Raw genomic sequence first — 17,469 nt, 5'->3', positions numbered from 1 at the left:
TTTAACTTCTCAGTGACAGAAAAACTTGAAAGCGTTGATGGCAAGGATTCTGATTAGAAAGAAAAGAGAGGATTCCGCTTTCTTTGGCATGATCCTGGGGTGGGAGGTATGAATGTAGTTTACAGCATTTTCTTATTGCCTACGATAACACCTGTCTCAGGTAGCAGATTACTGAAATACATAATAGTGAAGTAGGCAGGGCTAGCACACAGGTCCGAGTACTAACATGCGCCTGTTGTTTTAAGCATCAGCATTGTCCCTGAAGTGGTCTAGTTGGCACTCCAGGAGAGCTGGCAAAGCCTAGACTGTATGCAAGAAAACATCACACTCTCACCCAGAGAATTACAGATTTTGGCCAGGGAGAACAGTCCGATCTCTCCTCGTAAGCTGTATCCTTACCGTGTGCCTTGGGTGTTAGGTCTCCCCTGGCAATACAGGCACGCTCAGGGATGCTTCCTGAGCTGGAAGCAGGGCTTACCGACTGACGGGGATGACTACCACTGGCCAGAACAGGACAGAAAATGCTGAACAGATGAAGTACTTTAATTTTCCACTGTTTTGTCTGTATTGCTTACGTCCGTTCCTTTAGATACAGGAGTCAAATTGTAAATGAATCTGTAGTTCCTCTCCACTCAAGTGGAAAATATGTTATAGTCTGTTTTTATGAACTCATTTAAAGCTGCTTACTCTTCTTTTTCACAGCTGCTTTCTAACTCTTTCTCCTGCCGTTATCCAGCTTTTTATCGCCCTTCCCCAGACTCATTCCAATGAATCTCTGTCCTACCAGACATGGATGTGAAAACAGGCACGGGTGAGATGGCAGTAAAGCCAGGCTGTGTGGATGCTGAAGGTGGTTTCCCGCTATGACAGGCACATTCTTCCAGCGCAGCCCGGGGGGGAAGGGACCCTGCAGAAGGAAACCCCTGGGGAGGTGGGAGCCCTGGCTGAGTAAGACCTGTCTCAAACATGGTGCGGCTTCCTCTGAAGCTGCGGTCCCTGGCACCCTCCTGTTTGTGAGGGGGGAGGCAGGGAGGCTCTCCCAAGGCAACATAAATGCAAAATAACAGGGAGAAGGCAAAACCAATGTTGTTGAGTTGAAGATATTTATCAGAAGTTCAGTATAGATTTTTATTTTGATTATTCAACTCCACCACGTGTTTGGAATGAAGTGACTTAATCTTCTTGAATAAGCGGAAAACCTTCAAATACAAATGTTTCGTGATGCCTCTGCATTTCTGATTGCAGCTAATACCAGAAGTTGTGAAATACTGTAGCTCTGTGAGCAGTGCTGTATTTTGTGGTTATCCAGAATTTGTATTTCTTACAAGGTTAGGCTACATCTTTCTTATGAGACTTGAATTTAAACTTCTGGATGTTTATTCTGACTTCTGAATGACTGAAGCAATGTTTTGTTTCTTGCTTATGGGAGCCAGTACAGTATATTCCAGAGAGCACAAACAAGGCTTTTTTGCCCTTTGACACAGTAACTTGACTTATATTTCCCTAAATCTATGAAGTCAGTTATTCAGATTGAAACCTTCCAATTGCTCATTATGAAGGAGTGGGAGTCAGCAAGAAATCTTCAGAAAACTCATGCTGCTATTTTGGGTGCCTCTTGTAAAAGAGAGGGAGAGCGAATTTGTGTATCAGTGGTTACTCTGTATGGATGTGAATTTGTTTTTCCCCTCTGGCAATTTCATTTTTCAGTTCCAGAGTCAAAGCTGCAAAGAGATCTGTATTTTGCCGTTTATTGAAAAAAGAGGAAAAACCAACCTGGTAGCCTTACCGTTGCCTTAGCCTGGCGGGCAGCATCTGCACTCGCACTGCCCTCTTGCACCCTGGGTCTGGCTGTGCAACACAAGATCATTTAGCGGGCTTTTCTTCTCCAAGCTCCTGGGATATGCCAGGAGCTGAATTCCTCAGCTCGGGCAGCAGTAGTCGAGGATGTTAGCTGTCGAGGTGCTCGGTTGTCCCTGCTGAGCTATCCAGGCACGTCCCATTTTATGGATGAAGGCAGCAACTGCTGCATTCAGCCTCATTTTGCAAACAAACAAACCACCCCTTGCCACCACCATCTTGCTTTAAGAAAAAAAGCTCATCTGTTTATAAGGTTGCATCACAGACGTATTGCCTTCAAGGTGTCAAAAGGGCTCTCTTTGGAGCCAGACACTTCAAAGGAAAACCAGACCCTGCTGTACCCTGCTGTGGAGTGGGGTTGGCGCTCTGCCTACGTGTGTCTGTCTGAAAACCTGCGCCGTCTTTCTCCAGGGTCTGACGCTCGGCAGGGGTGGGACGTTGATCCCAGACGTTACTGCTGCTTCTTGCGTCAGTGGGGTCACTTCTCTGATCGTTCACAGTGTTTCTCAGAGCATCGCTTGCTGGCTCCAGTCTCCTTAACGTCCCAAATTTGGGAAAAGGATGCCTGTGGCCCACATTTAAGGAAAACGCTATGTTGGTGTTGCCCTGTTTTAGTTAAGCGCTGCTTTTTTCTTTATTCTCTCCTGTAAAAAAGAGAGGCAGAAGAGCCCTGAAATTCTGAAGAGCTCTCCTACACTTTCTTTTGAGGTAACGATTTCTAGCTTGGTTAGAGCAACTTTCAGCTACCCGGAGCAAGTGCTTTCTCAGACGCACCTGGTATTGCCTGTCTTTGCTAACAAAAGTCTCAGATGTGTGTTTGCTGGGGCGGGTGTGTAGGGGAGTAGATTCGTATCTGTCTAAGGGAAGCGTAATGTCTCGCTTTGAGGCTTCAAAGGGGCTGGGGGGTGTGTGTGAGTGAGGGACCATGAGCTCTGTTTCGTCGCTGCAGCTTATAAATGCAAGGGACTGGGTGGGCATGGATACTGTGGTTGCTGTCGGATGAGCAAGCACGGTCCCCCGTGATTCTCTCAGAGCATGGGAACAAGTCTGTGTAGAAAGGATGTTCAAGCCATTTCACAATCATCTTCATAGCTGGGTCTTGGGAATACTGTAAGGGCTGCCAGAAATCAGTTGTCTTGAACAAGGAAGAAAGGTTGATGAAATGGAATAGAAAAAACCATAAACGTGACCTTACTAATATTAACGTGACAAAGAGCATGGAGAACACTGAAAGAAGCAGCCAGCTTGAGTTGTGCCAATGGAGCGCAGCAGGTTGTGCAGTGCAGGAGGTGAGCAGACGCAGGGAGCAGGCCCCCTCCCTCTCTGACCCTGTCCTGCCTATTGGCAGGCGAAAGAAAACCAGAAAAATCACGGGTGATCTGCCAGGGAAACAGTCCCTGAGGAGTTTCCATTTGTGGTCGGGCTGGCCTGACACTGGTGTCGCGCAGCATGCCAGGGAGAGCTCTCTGTGGTAAATGATGTGGGGTTTCTGAGGCTACATCGGGTGTTGGAGCCAGAAAACGCGTTTGGTTTCGTGAAAGTATGGCATCAAGCTCTGATTTGTATGGTCCACAGTGCAGCACAGATCTGATCCCTTCTGATCAAAGTACAGTATATCTAGCATATAAAAGAAGGGCAAAGAGAATTCATATAGTTTTTACAGTATCTATGGAGAGAAGCGTATCTTTGTTAACAAAATCCAATTAGTGGTCAGGACAGAAAGCTTTAACGTAGGGGTGAGCAAGTTGGACGGCTGTAAGAAATGTGATTTATCTGTCTGCAAAGGATAATACAGTAGTCCTTCTCTGCTTAACTATGGCTATAAAGCTGTTATTAAAACCCGCCTGGAGAGAGTCTAGTGTGCAATGCCCAGGGGGGCAGCCAGCATAAAAGGGTGCCCTTGGCTGATGTCGTGGCTCTGCATTTTCTGTTCCTCTCTGAACTACTCTGATCAGCACTGAGAATAACATTAAACTGCAAGTGTTTTTTCGTGCTTAGAAGTCCTATTTTGTCTACCATTTTACACAATTTTAAAGAATAGGAGAAACACCGAGAAGTCTTTAGGTAACTACAGAAAATAATGTAATGAAGTCAGTTTACTGGTTTTCTGTCCTTTTCTAGCGATTGTCTACATAAAATGCACTTTCTCAGCCTTGTGACAAGTACTGAGGAAGTCTGTGCAGCAGTTGTTTGGGTAGAATCATTCCGATTTCAAGACATCATAATCACCTCAATGCTTGTTCTATAGATTTCCATTCCTGTATAACCTAATAAAGTTATATTTTTTAATAAAGCTAGACATGATTTTCCTGAAACTGCTAGGGTTCTTCTCTTTTGACTTAGAGCGGTGTGTTTTTATTTTGAGGAACTCTGATACAAACGACTAGGAGAGTAATGCCGAGTTCTCTATAATATTGCAAGCAGCATGCTGAACAGACTTCCACTTTTACACTTTTGCTCAAAAATAAACATAAAATACAATTCCTGGCTGAAAATAAGTATATTGGTTTTGCTTCATCAGTTGCAAAGTGAGTAACTGTTGAACAAAATGGCTATACATTTTTCCCATGAAAATGCCAGTGTCGTCATCCATGCTGGAATAAGCACAGAACATCTCTGTGGTAATCAGTAAAGTCAGCCAGGGTTTCTGGAAGTCAAGGGAGTTCACAAATTGACCCACGTGTGTTAAGGACTTTGAGTAGAGCTTTTATTATCAATTTCAGCACTGGTAGGTAACTGTAGGGATGTTAAAATTTAAGCTGCTTGTATGCTGGTAGAACTTGTTCATTCATCTACCCTGAGTGTGGAGAAAAGGACTATGATCCTGGTTAGAAGCAAGTCAGTATGCAAACAGCCAAATGTAATCCCTTCACTAGAATTGCACTGATCTGCTAGGATAAGTTCAAATAGCAGGATTTATTTTGGTTTTAAAGTATAATTTACTGACACTTCATAAAAAACCTGAAAGCGCAATAACTTTGAAATACATTTTTTAAAAAAAAATCTTAATTATTCAGTTATGCTTTGAATTTCAAATTTGTTGTGCATGAATTCTAATCGTGCCTGATATCTGGTGTCAGGTTATTCTGCAGAGCATAACCAGCTGCGGAATTTAATGTAATCTCTTAAAAGCTGCAGAAATACTAATCTCTGAACAGCCTGTCTAGAGAGTATTTCTGTGCCGTAGTCAGCTGAGAATTTGAAGTGAAGCAGGATGTATTCAGTGTGATACTTCCTGTAGCTTTACCCAGGTTATACATCTTACCATAAATCTGTCATTCATTTACATAAAATGTACTAAATGTACTAAAGAGTACATAATAATTTTGCCTGGGATTTGTTAAGTTTGGGGTTTTTTTGCCTTATATGCTACCAATGTTATAATACTTAGTGCTAGAAATATGATAGGGAAAAGAGAAGAGATACCGCTTCCAAACTGGTGAACTATGTCTTAAAACCATGGGGTTTGGATTGCTGACTGTTAGTACGGTAAAAAAATACCTGAACAGACACTTTCTCTGTGCCAGGTGGTTGGACTTTTCTTTTTTAGGGACTTCAGCAATTCTGATCATAAACTTATGAGACTGAGATATATAACGATGGGGCATTGGGGGGAATAAGGCTTGCAATCAGGGAAATTTGGCTTTAAGTGACATAGGGCACTGGTTATATAAAATACAATTGTCTTAGGTCTATGCAGTTTTGCTTATCATTTTTCTGTTGAAATCTTCTTCAGTGTTTTCTCAATTTGTCATAATTTTTCAGTTAAACATTGTGTTTCTTTAATTTAAAATCATGTTTGCTCTGTAGCTATATCTGTATCTGTATGTACATATTTAATTTAGATAAAAAACCGCTGTGTGACAGTGGATGCCATCGTATTCTAAAAATTTCAGGTGACTGCATGCATTCAGTTAGGTAATGGCATTTTGTGTCATGTCCAAGCTGAAAATTAACTGACAGGACAAATAAATAGGGATTTTTTTCCCCATCATTTGTTGTGAATCAGTTTTCTATTCTAAACAGTATCAGGTAGAGCAGGTTACAAAGCCAGACTTCTTTTGCTTCGTGGACTTTTCTCTTAGACCTTTATATCTTGTGCATGTGCTGTGCTCTTCCTCAGTGAAATTGTTTGGAGAGTTAGATAAATGTATCTGGTCCTGTGCAATGAACTAAACCGTCTGGTCATTGCTGCCTTTTTTTTTTTCTTTTTGCCTTGCAGTAAATCATTCTAACGCAGCTCTCGTAATGGACTTTAGGTAAAGAAATGCTAATCTTTGTTGATAAAATAGAAATACAATTTTGGGGTGTATTTCTATAAAAATAAGACTGTTTAAAGTGGAGGCTTCAGAGGCATCTATTTTTTGCTGACTTCTGATGTGTAATCATGTGAAAATGAATTGCAGAAGAACAAATGGTAAAGTTTCTCTGAAAGCAGGGTAGAATACGGCAAATCTGAAGAAAAGAATAATGGAAGACTTTATTTTCCAGAAGGTATTGTAGCATTGTAGCACCTCGAACTTAAATTTGTTACAGTAAGTAAAGATTTCTTGTATAATAAATACCATGTTAGAAAAGCATTTGCATCTATCTTTTAATTATTGCTTATCACTGTGTGTTTCTTGTGTGACCTTGAAGGTCTGTGTGTGTCTGCTTGGGGACTAAATCTAGTCTCATTGCATTAAATAGCATGTGCTTCCAAGGAAATCAGTGGTGTGGAGAATGAATTCACGCCACTACAGAATGTGGTCCTTAGTGGGAAGAGAAGTGGGCCGTTTATTTACATTCACTTATGTTTCTTCCTCCACTTGGATGTGATAAACCTGAATATAATCCTCTTGAGTGCTATCGGGTTGAATAGCTTTGGTTTGTCTGTAAAGACAGGGTAACTTCTCCAAAGAGTTTTCAAAGGATAGATTGAAATAATTAATGCACATCCAATGCCTAATTTGGTGGGATAACACTTTGCTTAATGGGATTAATTCCGTGCTTGCATATACAAGAAACTCCGGAGGGCACAAATGAGGCTACTGCAAAGCACCTCAAAGTAGTAGTTGTCCCTAGCACCTTCCCTCCTCCCCTCTGTTATATAAGGAACACACACTAAGTCCAGATGTGAATGAATTAGAGGTTAATCAAAGTTAATATCAAAAAAAATTTGTATTAAGGGAGAACAGTGTTTTGTTTTATACAAGCCCATGCTTTATCTGGGCAGCCCAGCTCTGTGTTACCTGTTGTCAGTAGGACATTGTACAATGAACAGTTCTGTGGCAACAAGAAATTATAATGGGTAGAAGTCGAAGAAGGATTTTCATAGATAGTACCTAGCAAAAGTAAATGTAGCGCTAAGGATCCATTCCACATTTAGAAGAATATTTTGTGTGGGCATTTGATCGTTTGGCAATCTTTCACCCCATCCTACAGTGCTGTAAGTGCACCTTCCAACACTGTGCTTCAAATAAAGCTTACCTAAGGTCCCAGTGTTATGAAAGATGGAACTCGTACAAATATATCCTTCGCATTCCAACGCCATCTCAGCTGCACGTAGAAAGTAAACAAATAGAGTTTCAGGTGGTCTTTTTATCTATCTGCACATCTCAGGGCTTCCCAATTAGGCTTTCTGTGGGGAGAGAGGGGGTGTGAAAGGGATAACTTTTTGTTAAATGATTTTTTAAAATTTTGTTTAAATCAAAAGTGATTTGAAAATACCCATTTTAGAAGCAGCATTAAAGACCTTAAAAGAAACATGTTTTATGAGATTGATAAGCAGCTAGATCGGTGCAGTGACAGTGCAATGCATAATGCTACACTTAAAATCAGTCAGTGAGAAAAATCAGAGAGAACATAATATCCCACCTTAAGTGGCTGTTTCAGATGTGCTCTAAAACTCGAAGGTATGAACAGAATGGTTCTGTAAACTACATTCAGTAAGCGGCTGAAAGCTACTTGTTTACGTTAAGACAAGGAATAAACACAAGGAATCTAGATGCTCTAGAAATAGCTATGACATTACTCCAGGAAAACAAAACAAACCAAAATCCACTCATAAACAACAAGGTGAACAATCCTTTAATGAAAAATCCTGAAGAAAAAACAATAGGGTAAATTCAGTGAGTTAGACAAAATTAGTTTACACACACACCCCCCAGTTTGTGCTAACTTTGTGTCTATAATTCAGCTTGTTCTTGGTTTAATGCAAATACAGACCAACCTCTGAAAGCCCATCTCTATCATCATATGTGCCTGACAGTATAGAAATAATAGATTCTGCAGTGTCCGTTTTGGTGGGCTGGTGTCAAACTCGAGTACCCACTCTGGTGGATTGGCTGTAACTGTAGACAGAATATTGCCAGGAATTTTTGCTTTACAAAAAAGGTCTGCTAAAATCACAGTGTGTTAATGTTCTAACACTTTCTTCTTCTGCCCCTTTGACACCAGCACTTCAAGAACTATATGAAATCTCAGGGTCTTCCGTGTGTTCCTGTCACCGTCCCATCGTTTTTTCAGCATGCAGAACGTGAACTGGTCACTTAGTCATTAAATGCTTGCAGGAATAGATGGAAGTTTCCTGGAATAGGGGGGGAGTGCAGAATTTGGTCTGTGCTTTTCAGACAGGCTGACCCAGAGCACTGCTGTGGGTCACTAAAGCTTTGTGCAAATACAGTAATTATCGCTGGCAAATGAACTCTGAAGTTGAGTCTCTTTTGGAAAATAATTTTGTTATTATTAGGTCTGCAGCGTAAGCTTAAATAGCGAGTGGTTACCTGAGCTGTCAGTGACACAGAACACTGAAAAATTTTAAATTGCAAAAAATAATTGCTTTTCCAGAAAGCCTACAATGCTGAGGGTTTTCTTCTTTACAAAATATGCAATTTTAATACCCATATTATATTATACATCAAAACCAGAATTTTATTTTTTTTTTTACTATGCCTGCCCCATTAAATTCTTAAACATGGTGTTCTTATTAATGCTAGATAGCTTTGCTTGGAAGCTCTCCTATTCCCTTTCAGCACAGTAGTTATTATGACCAATAAACAATTGGAAAAAACGTTGTTAATACAACAGAAATTAACTACCAGGGCAGAGATCAGGCATGACTGGAGACTTTACCTAATACTGCAAAAGTATTTTGATGGCTGACAGATATCTCTGGTAACACTTCTCATTTGTTAGTGGTGAGGTAGCGATACATTTTAATGTCTATACTGAATACTGGAATTAACTTGATAAATTTTAGTATTAGTTGCATGCACTGTAGATATGGGTAAAGCATAATTGCTTGCTTTCATCTCAGTCACAAACACTGACATAGGAAGGTTTGAACTCTTACTGTAAATATACTGGAAATTTCTCTTCATGATGAGAGCTTGGGGTCCTTTTTCTTCTCTTGTTCTGCCTTTTCCACAAGTCTGTCTCTCCGTAGAGAAACAATTAAGGAGGTACTAGCTCCTAGTGTCTGAGATGTTGAGAGCACTTCAATATTTTTGACAGGTAACATACTACTTCTGTTATCTTACGGGTGGCAAAATAAAGGTATTGTGTAAAGTCATTAATGGTAGGGAAATGCCATATTTCCTCCTATTTCCCCCACACCCCCAGGAATGCATTGCTTTTTAACACTCCTTAATTCAGTCAAAATGTATATATTGGTTCTTCATATTTGCCATTTCCTACCTATGTATGAGAAGGTATGTCTCAAAATATAACCTATTTTTTTCCTTATCCTGTAATGTAATCTGAGATAAGGTTTTCTAAAATTGGGTGTAGTCCCTCAGACGGCTTGTAATAAAATGTAGTGGTGGTGGTTTACCAGACACGGTTATATCACTTGACAGGGGAGCACAGGCCTCAGCAATGAGGTGTGCCCCTGCGCCCCACTTGCAGATCCACAACTGATGCCCTTTCTCTTTAGCAGTGTTTTACTTCACCATAAAATTTTAGCTGTATAGTTGCTACACGCTATGAACTTGTGAACACTCCCAAATTACAGGAGGAACATTTCAGAGGTAGGAGAAGCAATTACTCCTTTTGTGAGGATCTGTTGAGTTAGGGTTTGTTCCGAGACCCTTTGCTGAAGGGCTCCGTTGAGGACCCAGGCAGGGTTTGTTGTGATATTTCCATTTTGTGATAGCTCATCCGCTGGCTCTTTTTTTATGAAGCTTGTGAAAAGCTTTATATTCAGAGTGGAATATTCCCTAATGGTATTATTATTATTGCTAAGCTTTGGTGAGCAATTGTGCAAAAATAATGTGCAGGGAACTAATATTAAACCTAATCCTTAATCAGCCTTTCTCTTTGCTCAGTATCTAACTGCTGTTGCATGGTGTTTTGCCTGTGCATCTCCTAGCAGAGGCAGGACATGACAGACATGGTTCTCCATTAAGTGGGTCAGTAGCAGGGGACTCAGGGACTGCTCTGAAACCTCTACCTCCCTGATGTGTGTAGCTCCTACAACGTATGGAGCCTCAGCCGTTAGGGCCGGTGTAACCTTCTTCCTGCCTGATAACCTGCCTCTGTAAGATGATTTAACTGTTTCTCTGCTTGTCACTAAGCTTCAGTAATTTCTTCACCCTCAGAAGCCTTCTTGCAAGTGGATGTCTCTACAGGGACTGCAATGAAAACATCTTGAGACTTTGTAAGTCTTAAAATAGTCTGCTCCCAGTTGTCCTGCTGGGTGAGCTGAAGTAAATCTTGCAACTTTTCCGCGGCTTTGCATATGTCTACCTTCCTTATGATTCAGTCATGATATTCATCTGCTGAAAAACATTATATAAGGAATGTGTTGAAAGCCTTGGATGACAGCCACCTGGGTTTTGCTGCTGTAGGCTTAACCTAAAAACGTGGATGGCTTTCACTATTGGGAGTTTGGTGCCCTTCCTGTCACTGGCTCTTTTGGCACAGGTTAGATGTGGTGCTGTCAGTGAGCTTAGGTGGAAATTGATGCTGGAGAAAGGAAAGAAAAATTGGTTTGGTCCCAGTAGGATTAGCTGTGATGAGTGTACAGCTCCTGTAATTGTCGCAGCTTTGGTCCGTGTTGGCTGCAACACAGGGAACTGCTCATGGGCTGGCTTATGTCTGTAAACAGCCTCGTAGCTGCAACTGTCCCTCCAGCACCTCCACCCTTAGCTTGCGGTGCAGCGATGGAAAACTCTCCTACTTTTCTTCTCTGCTTGCAGCTGATGAAGAGAGTTGCCGTTGAGCTCAGTCTGAGACAAAACAGCCCTGTTAAGTCTCTTGTTGGGCTTGTGCATCTCTGCACTTAGTTTGGCACGAGCTGTGAAGTCAGAATGGTCCCCCCCTGCACTAACACTGGGACAAGAAGAAAATGCACTGGTAAGGCTGTGAGTGCTGACTGGATGTTTTGTGCACCGATATTTCTATTACTTTATTACCCAGCCAGTAGAAAGCCATTTCCAGCCCACAGTGATAGCCAGAATAAGCTTAATGACTTTTGAAAGTCTGAAACTGGGCTAGAAGCAAGTGGTGGGTGCCTTTTATAAATCTCTCTGTTGGGAACTGTTCTTCATGTTATCAGTGTATTTGATTACTGGAGCCATCAACAGTGACCTAGCTGCAGGCTGTGTAGCATCACCATACTTTCAATGCTTTTTGTAAAGTCTAACTTAAAAGTGCTAATTTGAAGTGCTAGGGAACATCTGCCACGTCTGTGAGGTGCTCACTGAACAGAGAACCTCATCTGATTGCGATCAACAGCATCTGGTGTCTGACTTGGTGTCTTTCTTCAGCCTTGCGGCATGGAGTCTCCTTGGGATTCCCAGTGAGCTTTGTAGACTGAATTCTTTTAAGTAGCCCTCCATCATGTGCAATAGGTTGTAGAAGCTAAGCATGAAAAGGTCACCTAATAGTAAATCGGTCTGGGGTGAGTTACTGTTGTGGGATGCACAGGAAGGGGTAAGTGACCTAGAAACAACCATTTGCATAGTAAGTCTCGCCTCCTGGGACACTTAACACCAAATTGGATTACTCAATAGAAAATTTACAGGGGGTACATCTTTTGCTTTAAGTAGATGAAACTTCTGCTATCCCTGATGAAGATGGATCTAGTAAAAGCACATGTAGCTAATCTAAAACCCCTACAAAAGCTAAAAGGGCTGCACGACTTGCATCTCTCGCCCAAGCTTGTTGGATATCCAGGGTCTGGAACTGTGCTACGCGTGGTTTGCTGTCTCTAGGAGGCAACATCAGGTTTGCTTCAGGAAAGCCCTTTGCACCAAGTTCTTGCAAAACTGAGAAGTGAAAGTCGTTGCTTTTTCTGAGAATGACTGACTGTTTTGGTGAAGCGAGGAGTTCCCTTCCAGAAATGAGCAAGACACTCCCCTCCTTTCTGTTTCTCATGAGGTTCTGGAATGATGTGGAGGGTGAAAGATTGCCTGACTTGATGATATGTTCAAAGTTAATCTCCTTCACCCTTCAGACTGGAAAGGTAGACCATTTATTGTTGTTTTCTCCCCACACCAGGTCCTCTTTCCACAAATCAGAGAGCTGTTGGAGATCTTCCCGGTTGCTCCTGTTACAGTAACCTGGACTTTTATTAGAGTCTTTATTCCATGATTTGCTAGAAAATGTTTGGCCCTTATAATCATGGCATTATAATATTTTCTTTCTTTTGAGTCTATTTCTTCCTAAATAAATCAGAGGGAGACGTGCATTATTTGAACTTTGTGATAGTGCCTCCCTGAAAGTGATCTTAGAGTATGAAGGGCTCACGAAGATCTTAAAGCACCTTAACCTGACCTCATGTTTCCATAGTGTTAACATTCCTTGGCATAAAAAAGTGAAAGTTAATGACCTGAAATACTTTCCTTTTTAAAATGTAATTACCCTGGCTGCCTAACATCTGGTATTGTAACCTGGATCCTGATCATTTCAGCAGTAAATGCATAAAGGGAGAAGCCTCCTGACTTCACGTACTTGGTTAGATGCAAGGGATGGCTTTCCCTTCACACGTTTCTGCTAACTGGCTACCTTCCGTACCAGACCTGCCCACACCACAGGCCTGGTGTAACCCAGGCCTTTTCATCCCTCAGTTCGTTTTGCTCAGATTTTTCCACTGACATGCCCAAATGGTGGCATGGAGGAGCCTCTTCTGCGAGGGAAGGCGGCTTTGGCCTCTGCTTCTTCAGTCCTGGGGTGTCCCAGGTTAGTTTATTATTTATATCTATGAGTAAAACCATAGAAATATGTAACTAAGTAAATGTCAGGATAGATAATTTCTTTGTGAGCCGGCTTATCTTTGATATTTTTAGGTGGCTAACTTTTAGGCATTTAGTGTGGGCTGTCTTTTCAGACACAAGCCTGTATACACCTGAAGTGAAGCACCCTGTGTGGTGCTCGCCTCTTCCCTTGGGTCTTGGGTTCAGCATCTCGCTTTCAGACAGCGGCAGCGAGGCAAGGCCCATCACGCACGGCCTCTCCCTTGACCTCAGTAGACAAAACCTGGTGGGCACCCGATGTGCGGCGTGGTGGCACCTGCAGCTGTGAAAGCCTGTCCTCTGAGGGCATATGGAAACCAAATTTGCAGCAAGCAGTTTTAGGAAGAGAAGGGGTAGAAGTGAGGTGAATTGCGTGCAGCGACCGTGGGTCCCTCGGATCGCTGCTAGTGGAGGACGGTGCTGCCTGCTTCACCCTAGCGTGTAGCTGTGGCAGGTCTCGGTTGTTGGGAGAAGGCACTACAGTTTCTGCCTTTAGGCCCCTTCCTATGTAGCTGCTGTTGCATCCATAAATCTCCTGGGCTGGCACTGGTTTTCTTGGGCTTCACTGAGAAACTCAGTTTTAGGGAGGATAAAGCTCTTCATTTATAACTGTGTTACTGCATTTTGCTGACCCCTAAAAATAAAATGCTTAAATGAATCACTTAATGAGGACCATGGGAGAGAGAAAATTTTATGGTCGACAGATTTTATCTGAATTTACAAGTAGTTCAGCCTTTACAGCCTGTATTTCTTAAACTATTACCAGGAATCATGGTCTAACTCAATCCAGATGCACACTAAAAATGTCAGAGAGGGAAAGCCCTATTTAGAAACAACACACCGGCGTGTTTCATGGGTCTGGGCCGTGGTTCAGCGGGTCACTTCAGCACATCGCCTTTGGGACTGGTTGCGCTGAGCCAGCAGTGGGGAACAGCCCTGTGGACCGGGCCCTGGGAAGCCTCGGGGAGCAGCACCCACCAATCATGCCATGGTTTGGAGCAGAGCAGATGTGTCTGGACATGAGTTTTGGGCCTCCCCGTCTGTCTCTGAGCCTAGTGCAGGGGAGTGGCCGGCAGCATGTGCAAGCGGTGGGTGGGCAGGTGGCTGGAGATAAACCCATGGCCATGTGCAGGAAGGCTGGTGCCGGGCCTGAGCCGGGGGGTTGAAACTGCTCTCCGAAACCACACCGTGCAGGGCGGGCTGCCGCACAGCACTCTCGAGGCGGGCGCCTGCAGCAGGCCTCCCTCGCTACCGGGGTGGCTGTCGCTCTGCGGCTGAGGGTTTTTTCTCGCCCGCTTATCACAAGCAGTTGGTGTGAATTGCTTCCCCCCGCCCCATTTATAAAGTACAAAGCTGCAGGGTGCTGGTGCAAGGGCGTTGACAGTGCTGCTCCGGGAGTGTGAGTGTGGGGCTGGACAAAAACTGGATGTTAGGACACATTTCTTCACCAAAACGGTTTTTGGGCATCAGAATGGGCTGCCTGGGGAGGTGGTTGAGTCACCAGCTAGGGAGGTATTTGAGATGTGTGGACAAGGTGCTTCAGGACATGGTTTAGTGACGGACTTGGCAATATTAGCTTTGCAGTTAGACTCGATCTTAAAGGTCTTGTCCAACCTAAAAGATTCTAGGATTCTGGGATGAGGGCCGTGTGCTTGCCCAGGCATGTGTGTGCACAGGCATGTGTGTGCACAGACCTGCAGCACAAGAGAGTGCACATAGAGGAGGGCACGGCTGCATTTCTGGATGGGAGAAGAGGGAAACAAAACTCCAGCCTTTAGAAGAAGGAGGTGCTGGGAAGACAATTCTCAAGAGCCAGAAGTAGAGTGCCAAATGTGGTGGCAGCTACCTGGGATTTGGGATTGAGAAGGGCTGGCGACCTTGAAATGAAGCAGTGTGCCTGACTCCGTCTCCTTTCCTGCCGCCTCATCTGCTATGGCTCTGCCCGTCCTTACTCAGCCTGCGTCAGCAACTTGTACAAAGCTTTCCACAGCTTCTTTTGGATAAACTCCTAAAAAACCGAAGTCATTACCTAATGCTGTAAATTGCACAGTTTGTTTCTGGTTTTCCTTAACGTCCTGGTGGTCTGTGAGTCAGTGTTATCCCCGTCGTGCAGCGGGAGATCTCACTGCGGCTGCCTGAGTAGGAGCACATGGTGAGCAAGCGTAAGTGCAAACTTTCTATTTGTTATTCCTTCAGAGCTTGCTTCCCTCCTGGGCACGAGCACCGCTTTGCCCTCATCCTTAAGCCTCGTGTATTTGTGTACCTACATGTTGACTCGTGACTCCACTCCTTTTAGATACCTGGAGAGGGAGATGCCTGATGTCTGAGACACATTTAAGCTGTAAACTTGGCATCGTTTACAGTGCAACATGACTGTTCCCGCCGGCCGGCCATTAGCCGTGCTGTGTGCCTGTACTAAGACATCCTGCTGTATTTTACTGGGCTGCTGAAGTTTGGGTTGGTGAAACGCTGATAGATGCATCTTGAAAAGATGCTGTGCAAGTCACAGTAGGCACTGGATATCTTGCAAGGTTAACAGGGGATAATTATCAGTGAAATGTTTATTATTTGTGCTTTGCCCTGCGCGAGGCAGCTGAGTGTGACTGCTCCGCCGGGCCTGGCAGCCTTGGCTCAGCCCAGCTCCCACCATCAGCCCATCCAATGCAGCGGTGCGACCTTGGCCTCAGCCCCCCATGGCACGTGGGCCGATGAGGAGCAGAGAGTACATTTTTGTAGTGCCTAAGGGACTGGCCTTCTGTTCATGCATGTTGTGCAAATATTGAAGAGGCGGTAGCCTTTCCTCTAGTGATTTAAAAACTTAAACTGTTCCTGTTCACATGGATGGATGCTGTTTTGACTGCTACTTGTTCATTACACTTCGTATCTCCTTGACCTTTGTTTCAACAGGCTTTGTGTCTTTTGTCTTTTTCTCTCTGTTGCTTTCTAATCCAGAAAACTATTGCAAAGGTGATTATTTAGAAAGTGCTTTGTACCTTTCTTTTTTTAAGGATACAGAAATCAAACATATTAAGGAAGGAAAAGACACAAACTAATTAATTTTCTTGGTTTGTTCCTGAACATTGGACTTTATCATTGTCTCAATATATGTTTTTCAATGGACCATCACAGCCAGACTATGCTGAGCAGGATTTCCCTCACTGAACAGGTTTAACCCATTACCTGGGGTGCCAGAGGCCAGGCTGTCCCAGAGAAGCACCTTGTAGGCACTTGGGTGGCAACTTGTAGCCAAGGTTGACCACAGCTGACAGAGTTACAGCTGTGTCCCTTGTACTCTTGACTTCTCCTCCATAATTCCCTGTGTCTTGGGCTCAAGCTCCTCTTGGTCTGGGGAGTTTATTAGCGCTGGGCTTGAGATGCCAGTGTGAACGTGCCCTGCTTTGATACAGGAAGAGAGGAGTCAGGGCCAGGATCCCCAAAGCCGTCTTTAGCAGCGTCTTGGGTACCCCTAGGCTTCCTGGCTCTGACCAGGAGCTTTGCTGGGCTGCTTGCCTTCCTTACCTTGTATTTCTGGCCTGGGCGCAGTGCTGGAAAACCCTGAGCTGCTTCTGGGCACGTCCAGCTCGAGGCCAGGGTACGCTGGGGCAGACTGCTGCACTGCACAGAATCAGCTGAATTCTAGAAACAAGTTTCCTCTGGATGCTGTACAGCTGTGCTCCTCGACATTGCATTTTACCTGCCAGGTCTAATGCAATTCAAGCTGGTTTTGTGTTGAACCAACTCTGGTGTAAAATACCATCCTGTGGCTGTTGAGAAGAAATACTCTAGGAAGCTAATCTCAGCTCGTTTGTTGGTTTAATATACCATGCCAGGCACATAACTTAATCTCTCTGTCTCCATTTACCCCATGTATGTGGGGTTTTATAATCCTGAAGAAATGTGGTGAAGGTTATTGTTTGTAAAGTACTTTGAACCTTATTTTTAAAATAATAGAAATAGGAAGGGAAGAAGGAAAATCATCTAGGATCTTAATTTATTTCCATGGATTTGTTTCTAAACACATGATTAAAAAAAAAAAAGAATGCAAGCTCCTAGTTCCAACAAGCAAACACATCTACTGCTCAGAAATGTGGGGTTTTTCTGCCTGTGCTAGGCTGTCCGTGGGAACAGTGATTGTATCATCATCTGCTTGAGAATTTACAGTGACATTACCAAGTATCCGGGCACGGCTTTTCGGTCGTGCTGTATCCAAATGGCACGCTTGAGCAGCGCTACAACCCGTCACCATTAAGGGTGTTTCCGCGATGGAGACTTCCTCAGCGCGGTGAGCACGTTCTGCCTGAACGTCACCTGCACGGGCCTTCTAACGGAACTGTCACCGCGGGGCACAGAATGGTCCCGCTCTCCGCACGGGGCTAACTCCGCACCTTGACGCGCT

The sequence above is a fragment of the Eurypyga helias genome, unplaced genomic scaffold, assembly GCF_000690775.1.
Source record: "Eurypyga helias isolate BGI_N326 unplaced genomic scaffold, ASM69077v1 scaffold22725, whole genome shotgun sequence".
In the NCBI taxonomy this organism is placed as follows: Eukaryota; Metazoa; Chordata; class Aves; order Eurypygiformes; family Eurypygidae; genus Eurypyga; species Eurypyga helias.
Note: the sequence above shows the minus strand (reverse complement) of the source record.